Raw genomic sequence first — 14,659 nt, forward strand, 5'->3', positions numbered from 1 at the left:
GGCATTCCCTCGGGAGCTTTATAATGCACATCACCCAGGGCAGGGGAAACAGCTGTTTACAAAGTCATGGTGGTTAGTCTGTGGTTAGTTTAAATTCAAACAGAAAACCTTCAGCAGAGTATCTGGAGTTGCTTTGAGGGGCCATGTCTGGTGGCCTGTCACGTGGGACAGACTCTCATTACAGCATTCTTCTTTTCTGTAATAACACTCACAGCTGCCTCTCGTGGGCCCTCGGAGAGCGTTAGTGATAACGTGGGTGGGTGCCGTTCCCATGTCGCAGATATGGAAGCTGAAGCATGTGGAGGTGAACGAGGCATCGTTCTGGTTCGACATGGCGTGCTGTGGTGGATGGCCCCTTCTGTTCCGTGAGCCTTGGTCTGCCGCTGGCCCGTCCCTCCCTCACATACCTGGAGCACATTTTATCACCACCTGCGCTTCCCCACCTCAGGACTCTGGCTCTGGACAGCCCATACGTTGTTTGCAGACCTGCATTAATACATTCTTAATTAGAGACCAGTCTCACCTTCCCATTGGTGGTGTCCATCCATATCCGCCAGAGGCAGTCGAGTGGATAAAGTAGGTGGGTAGCTGGTCTCCTACATGACTTTGTCTTATAACAAGTAGTGCTTTACAAGTTGGAGCCTTTGTGCCATCTAGGGATCACTGTACGTCCTAGCATGGGGGGGACCTTGCCCGACGTCACTCACCTGCTATGTATCCACTGCCCACTCCTGCCTCCGTGTGTATCCTCCTGGGGCCCGTGCTGCTCTGGGTGGGAGGCCTGTTGTTGGAACCCCCCCCCCCGGGGGGAGTGTCCCTGGGGCCCTACCAGCCCTGGTCCTTGGTAGAAACTTAAGCCCATGTTTGGACAAATGAATGAGTGAAACACCTGTGAGACTAAAGCCGGTGGCACGTGTGCAGTGAGAAGCCTCTGATGGTCTTGACTTGACTAGGACTCTGTCTGTGGTGGCCTGGTGACCCTCCACCCTGGCCTTCCATCAATAAATTGTCTCTTGTGTGTCCCATCCCAGAGTCACATGCCAGGGCATCAGCTCCTTCCTTTGCTCGGAGACGGTTCTTACTTAGTTCCTATCTGTGTGGTGGGCTTGCTGCGCTGGGAGCACGACTAGACAGGTGACGCCCAAGGAGGCTGCGGCCCCCTGGGTGAGGGTGCTTCGGGGTTCGGAGAGCTTGGTGCACAAAGGAGTCTTTTCTTGAAGACATGATTCTCTGCTCTTGGGGTCAGAGTAAACCTGCTTTTGTCTTTTAGAAGTTTTGCGGCTCTAGAGGAGTTGTGGCTCTTGGGATTAGGATTGTTTTGTTTTGTTTTTATTTATCCTGCCTTTAAAAAAAAATGGAGGTAAATTTCACATAACATAAAATTCACCCTGTTAACCATTTTAAAGTGTGAATTCATTGGCATTTAATACACTCACAGTAGTGTGCTACCATCACCTCTAATTCCAGATTTGTATCATCCCCCAAAGAAACCTGTACCCATTAGCACTCACTCCCTGCTCCCCCACCTCTGCGCGCCCCAGGGCCCTAGCAACCATTAATCCACTTTCTGTCTCTATGGATTTGTCTGTTCTGCACATTTCAGATAAAATGGAATCATACACTGTGTAGCCTTTTGTGTCTCACTTCTCTAACTTAGCATGTTTTCACGTTCACCACGTTGTGACATGAATCAGAACTTCATTCCTTTTTATGGCTAGATAATATTCCATTGTGTAGATGGGACTACATTTTGTTTATTCATCTGTTGATGGACAATTGGGTTGTTTTTACTTGTGGCTATTGTAAATAGTGTTGCTTTCAACATTTGTATACAAGTTTTTGTTTGAATATGTTTTCACGTCTCTCGGATATATACCTCGCAGTGGAATTTCTGGATCATATGGTAATTCTGTATTTAACTTTTTGAGGAACTGCCAGACTGTTTTCCACATCATTGTACCATTTTACATTCCCACCAGCAATGTACGAGGGATCCAGTTTCTCTACATCCTCGCCAATATTTGTTATTTTCCATTAATTTTTTTTTATTATTATTATAGCCATTCTAGTGGGTGTGAGGCAGTATCTCATTGTGGTTTGGTTTGCGTTTCCCTGATGATTAGTGATGTTGAACATCTTCTTATGTACTTACTGGCCATTTGTGTATCATCTTTGAGAAATGTCTATTCAAGACCTTTTTTAGAATTGGCTATGTCTCTTTGTTTTTGAGTTGTAAGGGCTCTTTATATACTTGGGACACTAGACCCTTATCAGATAGCAAATATTTCCTCCCATTCTGAGTTGTTTTTTTCACTCTCTTAATAATGTCCTTTGCACAAAAGATACGAATTTTGATGAAGTCCAATTTTTTCTTTATTTCTTATTGTGCTTTTGGTATCTAGCTAAAAATCTGTTGCCAAATCCAAGGTCGTGATTTATCCTTATATTTTCTTCTAAGAGGTTTTTGTTTTTGTTTTTTAAATTGGAGAATACAGTGGTACCTCGGTTTTCTAACGAAATCCATTCCAGAAGACCGTTCGAATTCTGAAACATTCGAAAACAGCCGACAGCTAGTTCGACTTCCGCCTGTTCGAAAACCGAAGCATTTACTTCCGGGTTTGCAGCGTTCGTAAACCGAAATGTTCGTCAACAGAAGAAGTTCGAAAACCGAGGTGCTTCTGTATTGGGGAACAGTGTGTTTTTCCCGAATGTCAAAGTTGTTACTTTTCAATCTAGTTGTGGGGGGCGCGGCTGAAGTGGTGATGAAGTGGGCACAGGGCTGGAGCTCCATCAAGGAGAATGTGTGGAGGGGAGAGCATGTCATTTGCGGTCTCAGCTGTGACCTGAATAAAGGGAGTACAGAGACCTGGGGAAGGAGCTTTCCAGGCACAGGGAGCAGGAAGTGCAAAGGCCCTGCTATGGGAGTGAGCTTGGCTGCCAGAGGCGCAGTCGGGATGTAACTGGTTTTACAAAAGGACCAGTAATGTGCTACCCTTTAGCTGAGCTCAGCTGTTTCCTGGAGGTTGTCTATAACCAGAACAACCCCTGCCCAAGAGGAAGATTTCCACTTACAGGGTGGAGGGGAGACGTGGGTCTGTTCCAGCTCTTAACAGCTGTGTAGAAAATGCTGCGAGAACTGTTTCTTAGGCCCGTGGGCTGGGTTGAGACCAGAAACTTGCTTTAGCCCTACACGTAGTTTCCCTGCTGGTTGGGATCCTCCTGGGGCAGCTGCAGTCTCGTGACACTGACGGATGTGTACAGGAAGGAGCTCGACAAAGGAAGGCCCGGCAGGACCTCCGGGCAGTGGCGTCACCACATTACTGGGCACCCTGATTAAGACGACAACAGATGCACACCTGGTTCCCCCACTTTCTACTTATGTCTCCCCCCCAGAATGGAGAAGGCCTTTCTGGCCTTTCCTGGAACTTTCTGTGCAAAACTTCCCTGCCATTTCCATCCACAGGCCTTGAAGGAGCTGGCAGTCAAGGCTGCATCTTTGCTGGGTCCCTAGGGAGTTGGCCCTGGAAGAGTTAGGGCCTTCCATTTTGTGATGTGATACCCGACGGGTACATTGCCGATGTCATGGAAATGGCAGGCGTAACCCTTTGTGGGCCACGAGGCTCAGGGCCCAGGAGGCAGCTGGGAGGGGACAGAGGGCTGGTCCTTTCTCATGGGAGAGAAACGTGGCCGGCCAGCCCTCACAGTGACATCCTGCACCGGGGGACTCCTGGTCACCATCTCCCTGTGGACATTTAATATCGCTCAGATTCCCCTTCACATGTGGCACTTTTGTTTCTGTGTCATGTGCTCCTCCGGCAGCATATGTTTCTCTCTCTGTCTCTCTCTCTCTTCGGGGCTCAGGGTTGGGCTTTGGCCACAGCCCAGCTGTCAAAGGCTCAGATGCCCACCTGGAAGTAGCCCTGCATGTGCGGCATTGGGTGCTTACTGAGCACCTCTGATGTGGCAGACACGAAAGCCATGTCCTCATCTGCAGTGCGAGCCGGGGGCAGCTAGTGACAGTTTTAAAGACACTGACTTGCTACTAGTCTCTCCTCCTCTTAGTACGTGGTCAGTGTAGGTGCGCTCCCTCCTACTGAGTGTCTTGGAGAAGACGGCCTTTCATGTCATGTCTCCGGGAAGGGTGTTCAGAGGCCCAGGCGTGGGGCTGAGGTGCAGACAGCTGAGTGGGATCCACGTGGCCTGTGCTCAGGGTTGTTCCCTGTGTTCAGAGTTTTCAGGAGGTTGGCTGTGTTTGGGAGAAGATAAAAGTATAGCTTCTCTACCACCTCCCGGGGATAGGAGCTCCACTTTCTCTCATTTTCTTCCCCATGACTCCAGGCAGGGAGGTTGAGGGTGGGGACCTGGCTGTCCCAGCGTGAGCTTGAGCAGCTGGGTGCACCATCACAGGGTTGGCGCTTACTGTGGCATAAGTTGCTCCAAGGGCAGTGACCGAGGGTTTTTTCTGGAGATAAGTTGTCCTGAAACTGGCTTTGTTCCCACATACTGCTGAGGGGAGCTTCTCCCCGTGGTGGCTTCACTGTGCAGTCTCCGTGGGATTTGCATTGAGGAATCTGAAGACGGTTAAGGTTTTCTCTTCACAAATGTGTGGATGGCCACCACTTGAGTATGTTAGTGTCTGCTCTGCAAGTTCATTTTGTTAAATATATGCCCCAAAAGCATTCACTCATAGGCATCATTTACAAGTCCTCCACCTTAAAAAAATAATCAGATTGTAAATGTGTGTTTATTTGTAAATGGGAGCGCCCAGTGTGCCAGCTCGTTTGACTTCACTTCAGTCTTAACCCTGCATTGCTGGGTGGTTCTTGAACCTAGGACTGTAGGTGACCGGATAGGACGGATGTCTTGGTCTAGCTGAGCATGAACCCCCCTCCCCCTGCATGCTGGCTTCTATTTGATGGGTCGCCAGCGTTTCCGATGGAGAGTGTGTGCGGGCACCCCTTGGCACGTTAGGAGAGCTGTTAGGAGGAGGCTGAGAAGCTCCTGAACTTCCCCTCCCCCTTCAACTCCTGCTTCTGTGCTGAGCACTGCACTTGCAAGAGGTGCCCTTTCTTGGCAGGATTAGGTAGAGAACACCTGTGTGGGCTGGGGCAGCGTGCTCCCCTGCGGAGCTCACTGTGCTCAGAATGACTGATTGGATGCAGTGACCGGAGGACCTCATTTAAGATGTGTGCACACCCAGGTCTTTTTGGAGTGTGCTCGGTGCCACCTCACAGCTATCTCTTTGAGCTCCCCTCCTCTGTGCTGAAGGACTCAATGAAAGGTTCCAGCCCTCCTCGCTCTCAGGCTGACGCCCATCGAGACCCTACTCCACCCCCAGTCCCTGGACTTCCAAGGGCCACCAAAGCCCAGGGAAGCCCAAGTGAGGCCATTACCACTGCTGGCCTTCAGCACTGAACGTAAATGGCCTTGCTGTAACGGGGGCGCTTTTTCCTTCTAGGCAACCTCATTCCATTTAAAAAACAGTTGATAAAAGTTTTGATCTCCTTTTATTTGGTTTTATCAACTTTTCTTAGAGATGGATTTACACGTGCCTATATATTTCTGCCTCTTAATCTTTTCTCTTTGTAAGTTTTTTTTTATTTCAGGTAGCCTCTTCACCTTTTCTGCTACTGTGTCTTCCTCTTCTCTCTACAAGTCCAGATTCTACCCTTGGAGCCCAGCTCAAGTGAAGCATTTCTAGATTCTTCTCCTCTTCTGGACTATCAGGTGGACTCCTTTTTTGGTGTTGGCTTGTAATACAATGGAGATTGGCACACGCATCTTACAGCGCTTACTGTGTCTGTGCTCCCTTGAGGACTGGTACCCCAAGCTGCTTCTCCAGCCCTCCACGGAGGAGGCACCCCCAGGTCACTGGCTCCTTGGATGTCGCCGTCAGGTGCAGGATCAGTATTTGTCAGGAGCCCGTTGGTGTCCATGTCTTGCTGGGCCAGGTGGACCATGAACTAGGAGAAGGGGTGTCCCATGCGCTGAGTAACAAGCACCCCGTGCTGCAGAAGTTCCTTTCAGGGTTCACGCATCACTCAGATAAACGGCAGTAAACAGTTCTTTGCCTTATCTGGAGGCTTAAATTATCGTATGCACAAAATCATAGAAAGGAGTGTGGTTGCAGTGCTAGTGATTTGAAAATTTCTGCTGTTCCAGCCGGTGCGAATGATCTCAGTCGGGGCTCGAGGAAGTGTGGGTTGAAATGGCGGACGTGTGCGGGGATCCACGCGAGGCTCCTCCGTGTGCTTTAGGAGTTGGTGGTCCTGGTCCCTGGATCTAATCTCATTTCCGTACTTAATGGTTTTAGTCCTCCGTGCGACAGGGATAGGAGCTGAGCGGACACCGATCATCCACAGAAACTGCTGTTCTTTGCTCAGAATTAAGAAAAAAGACCTTTTCTGAGAGATTTGGAGAGAATTCAGAAGTGGGAGCAAGGGATGAAAACTGCACGTGTAAGTGGGTATGGTGTGCATGTGCGAGCACGCGTGGGTGTGGTGCTGGGTGTGCACCTAGCCTTGCGTGCGGCACTTTTGGGGCGTGGGGAGGTGTCTGCCGGTGCCCCAGTCTCCTGCATTCATTTTCTGCCGATGGGGTGTCCATCGAGTGGGGTCAGACAGAAAGCGAGTCTGGGCACTGCTTTCCGTGTCCCTTTCCCTGTCTTGACACTGCCCTCAGCCACCCCGGAGCCGTGGCCCTCGAAGGCTGACAATGACATTGCCCACCTCATGAGAAGCCTTGAGAAGAGCCCCGTAGCAGGATGTGTCTCATTTTTGTCAAGTGGCTGCCCACCTGGCCATCTGCGTTGGCCTCTTAGTACAGGCAGAAGGCTCAGGAACCCTTCATTGAGTCTCCAAGCCCAGGGAGCTCCAGTGAGTGATGGACAGGACACCACCAGGTTGGGAGTGAAGGGACGCGCCCAACATTCAGGCCCAGTGTTCACATAAAGGTCAGCAGAGTTAAAGGTCAGCAGAATTGAAGGATCGAGGTGCCCACCGGTGGAGGCTGAGCCTTAGGTCCCCAAGGCTTCCCTGCGTCCCTGGGCTGGGCTATGGAGCTGCAGCCCCAGGCAGAGCGCACGGGTGCAAATCGTGGTTGTTCAGAGATCTTGATCCACCTGTGGGACAGGACCCAGGATGTAGGTCAATGACGGCGACGATAGCGCTGCTCGCCTGCCCTGGAGTGGGGCATTTGGGGGCAGTGTGCTGTGGACCTGTGTCCTTCTGGAGGGCCCCCCCTTTCAAACCACGTAAAGCGCCCTTTTCAGGGTTTCCCTGGTACAGATGACGCCTCTCTACCCAGCCTTCCAGGGCAAAGGTGAGTCCTGGTTACCTGGAGAAGCTGGGTCCTGTGGCTCCCTCCTGCTCCAGGGCATCTCCAGCGGCACCCAGGTCTGCAGTGACTCAATCCCATGTGCTCTGTTCACACTTTTCCATCCCAGCTCAAACATCCCTCCTTAGTGAGGTTTCCCCTCAGCCTCCCTGCTGGCTGCTCTGCCCCTCAGGTTCTTCTCAGCCCCTGTGCTTCTCCTTGGAGCTTGGATCTAATACTCAGGCACGTGTGCTGAGGAACTGCTTGTTTCTGTAACTAGGTTAAAGTTTCATCTGCAGTAATTGAGTTTATAGCACGTAATTTCCTTCTATGAGGAACCTATTTATCTTGAGCATGTAGGGCTTTTAGGATGGTATAAAAACCTGTGTCGTGAGACTGACTGACCCTGCAGTGATCTGTGCTCTTGACTCTATTTGAAACTAAATTTCTTCTGACTTGTCAAAAGGGTTAACTTTGATTCCTGGGCTCAGATTGAATTTACATGTTCAAGTCTTTTTTTTTTTTTTTTTTAAACTTATTTTTCTCTGTAGTCAGTTCTGCTGTAATGTTTGTTTTGGAAAAGTAGATTTATTCCAACACTATTGATATATTAGGGCATAGTTGGAGCATAATACACAAGTTGTGTTTGGTTATGTGCTGTTTTGTCCAGGAGAAATGCTGGATTAGCTGGTGACCTGTTTTGGTAAATAAAATTGACTGGGACACAGCTATACCCATTTGAGGACATACTGTCACAGCTATAGAGCTGAGTAATCGGGACCAAGACCAAGTGGCCCACGGAGCTGAAAATATTTAGTGTCACTTTGAGAAAAGGTTTGCTGACTGCTGTACTTGGTGAACGCAGAAGACTGCTCCCAGCCAAAATAGCACCTGCTGGTACACAGAATCAGTGCGCACACACAGTGACGGCTCTCAGGCCACGCCCATCCCCTTCTGGAGTCAGCAGGCCTCCTGCCAGCTAATCACAGGAACTCAGAAACTGCAGCCCAACCACAGCCACAGCACATAACAGGTCTTCCCCGGGGAGGGGTCAGGCTTCAGGTAGCATTTGTGTAGTTCTTGGCTATTTAACATGCTGCCTTTTTAAAACCAGGTTCCTGTCTTTTTTTTATGTGACTGATAGAGTTTTGGGGTGCTGTGCAACTAATCCCACTGTTCCCAGGAGCTCTCTGTTTCTATTGCATGGTTTTGCAGCATGTGGTAATTTTTAGAAATATATCTATTGTGCTCCAGCAGAACTGACTGTGCTTTGAAAACAAACAGCAAGAGGTGTGGTCTCACTCATGCCACTCCATGAAGCTGTAATCACTATGTCATCTGGACCCTGTGCGGTGAGAAGTCAAGCCCACTCCCCCTCGTGAGGCGCTCCCAGTGTCCTTTGGAAGCCTCAAGTCTGATTCTGGGTTGTTGATGTGGTGTTTCAATAGACACTGCCTGGCGGAGCATGGCCTTTAGTACCCAGCACCATCCCACCCCCTCACTGTATGACCGCCACTTGCCTCAGTTTTCCCACCTGTAAAATGGGGCTGATGGTAGCACTCACCTTGGAGGTGGTTGTGAGGATCTGAGGTGATCCATGTGGAGTAAATGAAGTAAGAAGAGCCCACATTTCTGTTAACAGAGGGACAATCAACTTGGGTCAAGATCTGAGGATCCCAGTGTCAGAAATGGGGCCTGAGGTGTCTGGTCTAACAACCCCCTTCCCAAGCTCCTCTCTGTAAAACCTACATTTGTTCATTCATCAGATGTTTACTGTGCGCCTACTGTGTGGCTAGTAGTCTTCTAGGACTAGGGACACAGCAGGAACATTGATGCTGACGCCCTTTTGCCTGTTACCTGGTGGGTGGTGATAACATCTGAGGGTGGGGGCTGGGGGGTTTTCTGTGGCCTGGCCCTGGGCAGGGCAAACCTTAATTCTATCAGGTGTGGCTGCCGTGCAGGCATTTGAGGATGGCGGTTCCAGCCTCCTCACTGGCGTGTACATCTTAGCCTCACCGTGTCCTTGTCACTCCAGATGAAAACAAACCACCTAAGTATAATTAACAAAAGGCCTTTAGATCGTATAGTAGAATGGTCCACGGTGGGCAGCTTATGAGAGTGCCAGGTAGAAAGGAGTGGGCACCTGGGCGCTCGGCTCAGAACCGTGGCCCACCTAGACTTGGATTTCCCCACCACACAGCAGAGGCTCTGGATGAGTGACACCCCCAGCGAGTGTTGGTGTGCCCCCCCATACCCCAGGACTGCTGCAGGGAGAATCTCCCCAATGTCTTCTCAGTTTGTGTTTTTGAAGGCCCAGGGGGCTCCTAGTCAGGTGGCGGGGCCTGGGGCCCTCCTGATGGTGTACAGGAGAGAAGATGCCTGTGTTTCTGGAGTGTCGTAAGTTTTCAGACCACTAAGCGTTAAGAACCTGGCTTCAGGCAGTTTGTGTGTAGGTAAGATTTCTTTTTGAGTAAACCTTGCTGTGGCTTCCTCCTTCTGCCTGAGACCCTCTCTGTTCAGCGGCTCAGCCCATGCTGTTCCCCCTGCGTGGACTGTCTCCCCGAATTCCTGTTCCCACGTAGGCATCAATCTGTGGGGCTCCATCTCAGTACCTTCCAGAAAGTCAGAATGCAGGAGTTTTTTATTTTTGTTGTCAGGAGGAACTTGTTTTATTTGTTTATTTATTTTTTCAGTTTCAGGTGTACAAAACAATGTAATAGTTAGACATTTACACCCCTCACAAAGTGATAACCTCTCCGAATGCGGGAGTCTTCAGTGAAAGCACTCAACCTGTTCGCTTCATTTTGCCCCATAGGGCAACCCCAGGAATCATACACTTCATGAGACTAATTTATAGAACTGTATGTTTAACTCAGTAGCGCGGACTAAACCCATACTGTCTGCTCCACGTTGAAAATGAAGATGAATGGGAGAAAGAAGTTTGTGCCAGGAAGAGTTTAGCATTGATCCAAGAGGAGGGATGCAGCCGTTGTTTGGGGGGGGTGGCGCGGGGGGGCGGGTTGCTGCTGCTGTGGGCCGTTCGGTCAGGGCCGTGTAGGACATGGGCGCTGTCAGAGGGAGCCCACACTGAACACCGGCTTGGCGGCCCCTCGGGACAGCTAGTAGCCCAAGTAGAAGGTGGGCTGAGTGATGAGCTCAGGGGATTGGGCTTATTGTGTAGAGCTTGAGAGGCGTGGTAGTAAGTGACGGAGAAAGTGGACTTTTACGCTACGTGGACATTTGCTAGTAAGAGGTGGGAAAGGAGCAGCAGGGTTCCCTTTCAGCCTCCTTAGGTTTCGTGTTCCTCTTGTGTTCTTGGTTCCTCTTGGTTCCGCCTGTTTGAGGAGCTGACCATGTGTCCTCCGTGCGTCACAAGCACCGTCCTGGCCGAGGGCTGGGGTGGGCACACCGCCCTCCTCACACGTGGCCTTCTAACACGTGGTCTTTCAGTTCTCAGTCTCTGAAGGTGGCGGTGTTATTTGATCTAGTTTTCCTTTTTATCTTTAATTTCTTTGAATAGAAGGCTGATACGTAGTCACTGTTATGAGAAATAATTGAATACAGAAAGTGAAAGTTTCTTAACTGTTCACTCTTTAGAGATGAGTGCTGTGGATTTTAGCCCTATTTCAGTTTCAATTTTAGTAAACTGTCAGTATTTTTTTTCTGTAAAGGCACTTTAAACCATGTGAATGGTATTACACTACAGTAGTACCTCGGTTTTCGAAAGTCTCCATTGACGAGCTTTTCAATTTACAAATGCTGTAAACCCGGAAGTAAATGCTTCGGTTTTCGAACACGCCTTGGAAGTCGAACATGTCACGTGGCTTCTGCTGAGTGCAAGATCCTGAGGCCTAGGTGTCGGCTGTGGAGTCCTGAGCACCCGCGCAACACGGAGGTGATACTTGGGCTTGTTTGGTGACTGTGCAATCAATCTGTGCTCATCTCATCTCAGGAGCACTCTTGCAGCCAATTTGTTTTTGTGACTGTGCAATCAGTCTGTGTTCATGTCCTCTCAGGAGCCCGCTGCCAATCACCCCTCGCTGTGAGAAATGGATAAAAGCTGCAAAGCCAAGAGAATCATTAACAGAACAACAATAGAGGTGAAGAAGGAAATTATTTCCAAACATGAAAGTGGTGTCCGTGTGTGTGTGTGTGATCTGGCAACGCAGTTTGGTATTGCCAAATCTACAATTTGTACCATCTTAAAAAATAAAGAAGCCATTAAAGGAGCCAGTGTTGCAAGAGGTGTCAAAACACTTACAAGACAAAGAACACAGACAATTGAAGAAGTGGAGAAATTGCTTTTCATATGGATAAATAAAAAACAGTTGGCCGGTGACAGCATTTCTGAGAGCATAATTTGTGAAAAAGCTTTACATTTGCATGCTGACCTCATGAAAAACACCCCTGGAACAAGTGCTGAGCGTGATATTTTCAAGGCAAGTAGAGGGTGGTTTGAAAAGTTTAAGAGGAGAAGTGGCATACACGATGTGGTGAGACATGGTGACGCTGCCAGTGCCAACAAAGACGCCGCTGACCAATTTGTTTTGGAATTTAAAGATTATGTAGAGGCAGAGGGTTTCCTTCCCCAACAAGTTTTCAACTGTGATGAGACAGGCCTCTTTTGGAAGAAAATGCCAAAGAGGACCTACAAAACAAATGAGGAGAAATCATTGCCAGGACACAAGCCGATGAAAGACAGGCTAACCCTTTTGTTTTGTGGGAATGCAAGTGGGGATTTTAAGTTGAAGCCTTTGCTTGTCTACCATTCTGAGAACCCCAGGGCATTTAAGAAAAACAATGTCATAAAAAGCAAACTGCATGTGATGTGGAGGGCAAATAGCAAAGCTTGGGTAACCAGGCCATTTTTTATTGACTGGGTTCATGAAGTGTTCGGGCCAAGTGTAGAAAAATACCTCCAAGACAAAAACCTTCCAGTGAAGTGCCTGCTTGTTATGGAGAATGTTCCAGCTCACCCCCCAGGCGAGGAGGACGAGTTGATGGACGACTTCAGTTTTATCAACGTAAAGTTCTTGCCCGCCAACACGACTTCTCTCATTCAGCCCATGGGCCAGCAGGTCATATCTAATTTTAAGAAGCTTTACACCAAAGCCCTGTTCCAAAGGTACTTGGAGGTGACCTCAGACATAGAGCTAACCCTCAGAGAGTTCTGGAAGAGTCATTTCAATATCCTACATTGCTTACCTCTCATAGACAAAGCATGGAGGGATGTGTCTCACAGAACAATGAAGTCAGCATGGGAGAAACTGGCCGGACGCTGTCCCTGAGCGTGTATTTGAGGATGTTGAAGAGGACGCTGCTATTGTTGAGGACATTGTGTCTCTGGGCAAGTCCATGGGCTTGGAAGTGAGTCGTGGTGACGTGGAGGAGTCAGTGAAGGACCACAGGACTGAACTCACCACAGAAGAACTTCAGCACATTCTGACGGAGCAGCAACAGGCGGCCACTGAGGAATTGTCTTTGGAGGAGGAGGGAAGAGAAAGTGTTTCTACCGCACTGATCAAAGAAATGTGTGCAAAATGGGTTGAAGTGCAAATTTTTGTTGAAAAATATCACCCTGACAAAGCTGCCGTAAGTCATGCCACTAACACGTTCAATGATGATGCTGTGTCTCACTTTAGGCAAATTTTAAAACATCGGAAAAAGCAAATGTCAATCGAAAAATGTTTAGTGAGGAAAAGAGCCAGAGAGCCTAAACCAGGTGTCAGTGGTGTAAAAAAATCAAGGGAAGGAATGGTAGGAGAGGAGTCACCTACGGTGATTCTGGAAGAGGGCTACAGAACACCTGAACAACGGTCGCCTATTGCGACTATTGAAGGGGACCCCCCGTCCAAAGCATTACTATCATCCTTGCAGGTAAGAAAAAATTACATTTTCATTTTTATCATCTACAGTATTGTTTTCCATTGTGTTTATTTATTACTGCTTTTACAGTACAGTATGTTGTGTTTATTGCTTTCATTGTGTATCGTTTTATGGATCTGTGGTACCATTAGATAGTAAAATTCATGCAAAATTGCTGTTTTAGGGGTCGATTTTAAAGGTCTGGAACGGATTAATCCATTTTGCATTACTTTCTATGGGAAACCGCTCCTCGGTTTTCGAACGTTTCAGAACTCAAATGGTCTTCTGGAACGGATTACGTTAGAAAGCTGAGGTACCACTGTATTGTGCAACTTGATTTTCTCATTCAGGTTATTTCTAACGTCACTCTGTGTCTCTTCATATATCATGTCTGTAAGGTATGTTTGGGGAAATGGAGGCTTGGAGTGACAAGCTGTCCTGGCCAGTCACTCCCTGAGATCCCACTTCTGTTCTCTGCTGTGTCCGGTGGGGCAGGCTGGTTATTTTTCTGTTTTCCAACTTAGACTGCAGCCCTTGTACTCAACCTTAAATGGGGTTTGACGTTGTTTAAAACTGGTTTTGGGTGTGAGTTCCTTCCAGAACACAGACACTGCAATCCCTGCCACTGTTGCTCAGAGATAGGCATCAGGAAGTGGTTCAGGCCTCAAGCAGAGTGACGTCTGTTCTGGAAGGGAAGAACAGCCCCAGCCCTGGGACCACCGGGGTGCAGAGACCCACCCGTACTGTGTGTCTTCTTAGGGGCGCTCTGGCCCAGTGGAGCCGCCTGCCCAGTGGGGCCTGTGTGGCCAGTAGCTGGTGAGGTGGCATCTGGACTCCATTGTCACCCACCCTGGTGACCGTTGCTTCACTGGCCCTCCTTCCTTCCTGACAGGAAGGGGTGCCCCAGGCCGTTCTGAGGACAGGGGCTACCCCAGGTGCAGGCCTCCACTTGTCAACAGACGTTCCTCACTCAGCCTCTCTGTGTGGGTCTGGTGATGGCGCATGTTCACATGTCCAGATTACCTCTACTCTCAACCTTCCTCCCCCAGATCTGCTCCTTCCCCCTCTCAGAAAATCACTTTTTCCTTTCTGGTTGCTCAGGCAAAAGCCAACAAAACAGAGCAACCCTCTTCTGCCTCACGTCCAGCTGTTGGCATGTTGTGATGTCTCTGTCGTCTAACGTACAATCCAGCATTTGGTCATGTCTCCCCACTGCTCCATCGCCTTCCCATCCTGAGCACAAGATACAGATTCCCTCAGTTTGTCCCCAAATCAGCCAGATGATCCTGTAGAACGGATTGTATCCCACAGACCTCCCTGTGCTCCCCTGGAGGTCGGTCCACACCCAGCACCTTTCTTCCCCCACCTTTTCACACAGTCCCTTTCTTCTCTGGCCTCTGGGAAAAGCATCCCAAGTCTACTTTTCAGCACAATGGCTCTGTCACGTCTTCCAAGCACATACTGCTAAGCCTCCCTTTCC

At 49.1% G+C, this 14,659-nt stretch overlaps 1 protein-coding gene across 5 annotated transcripts in view; it reads left to right on the forward strand.

Annotated features, from left to right (window-relative positions):
* Nucleotides 1–14,659, forward strand: part of GATAD2A (GATA zinc finger domain containing 2A) — an 89,412-nt gene that overhangs the window by 39,547 nt on the left and 35,206 nt on the right. For 2 of the 5 annotated variants that reach the window (XM_033134204.1, XM_033134205.1), the window contains exon 1: nt 13,172–13,191. The exons of the other annotated variants lie outside the window; for them this stretch is intronic. The gene's annotated coding sequence lies outside the window, so the exon portion shown is untranslated. Of the gene's footprint in view, nt 1–13,171; nt 13,192–14,659 lie in introns of those variants that run through there. 5 annotated transcript variants of the gene reach the window in all.

Source organism: Rhinolophus ferrumequinum, chromosome 18 (assembly GCF_004115265.2).
Source record: "Rhinolophus ferrumequinum isolate MPI-CBG mRhiFer1 chromosome 18, mRhiFer1_v1.p, whole genome shotgun sequence".
Classification (NCBI taxonomy): Eukaryota; Metazoa; Chordata; class Mammalia; order Chiroptera; family Rhinolophidae; genus Rhinolophus; species Rhinolophus ferrumequinum.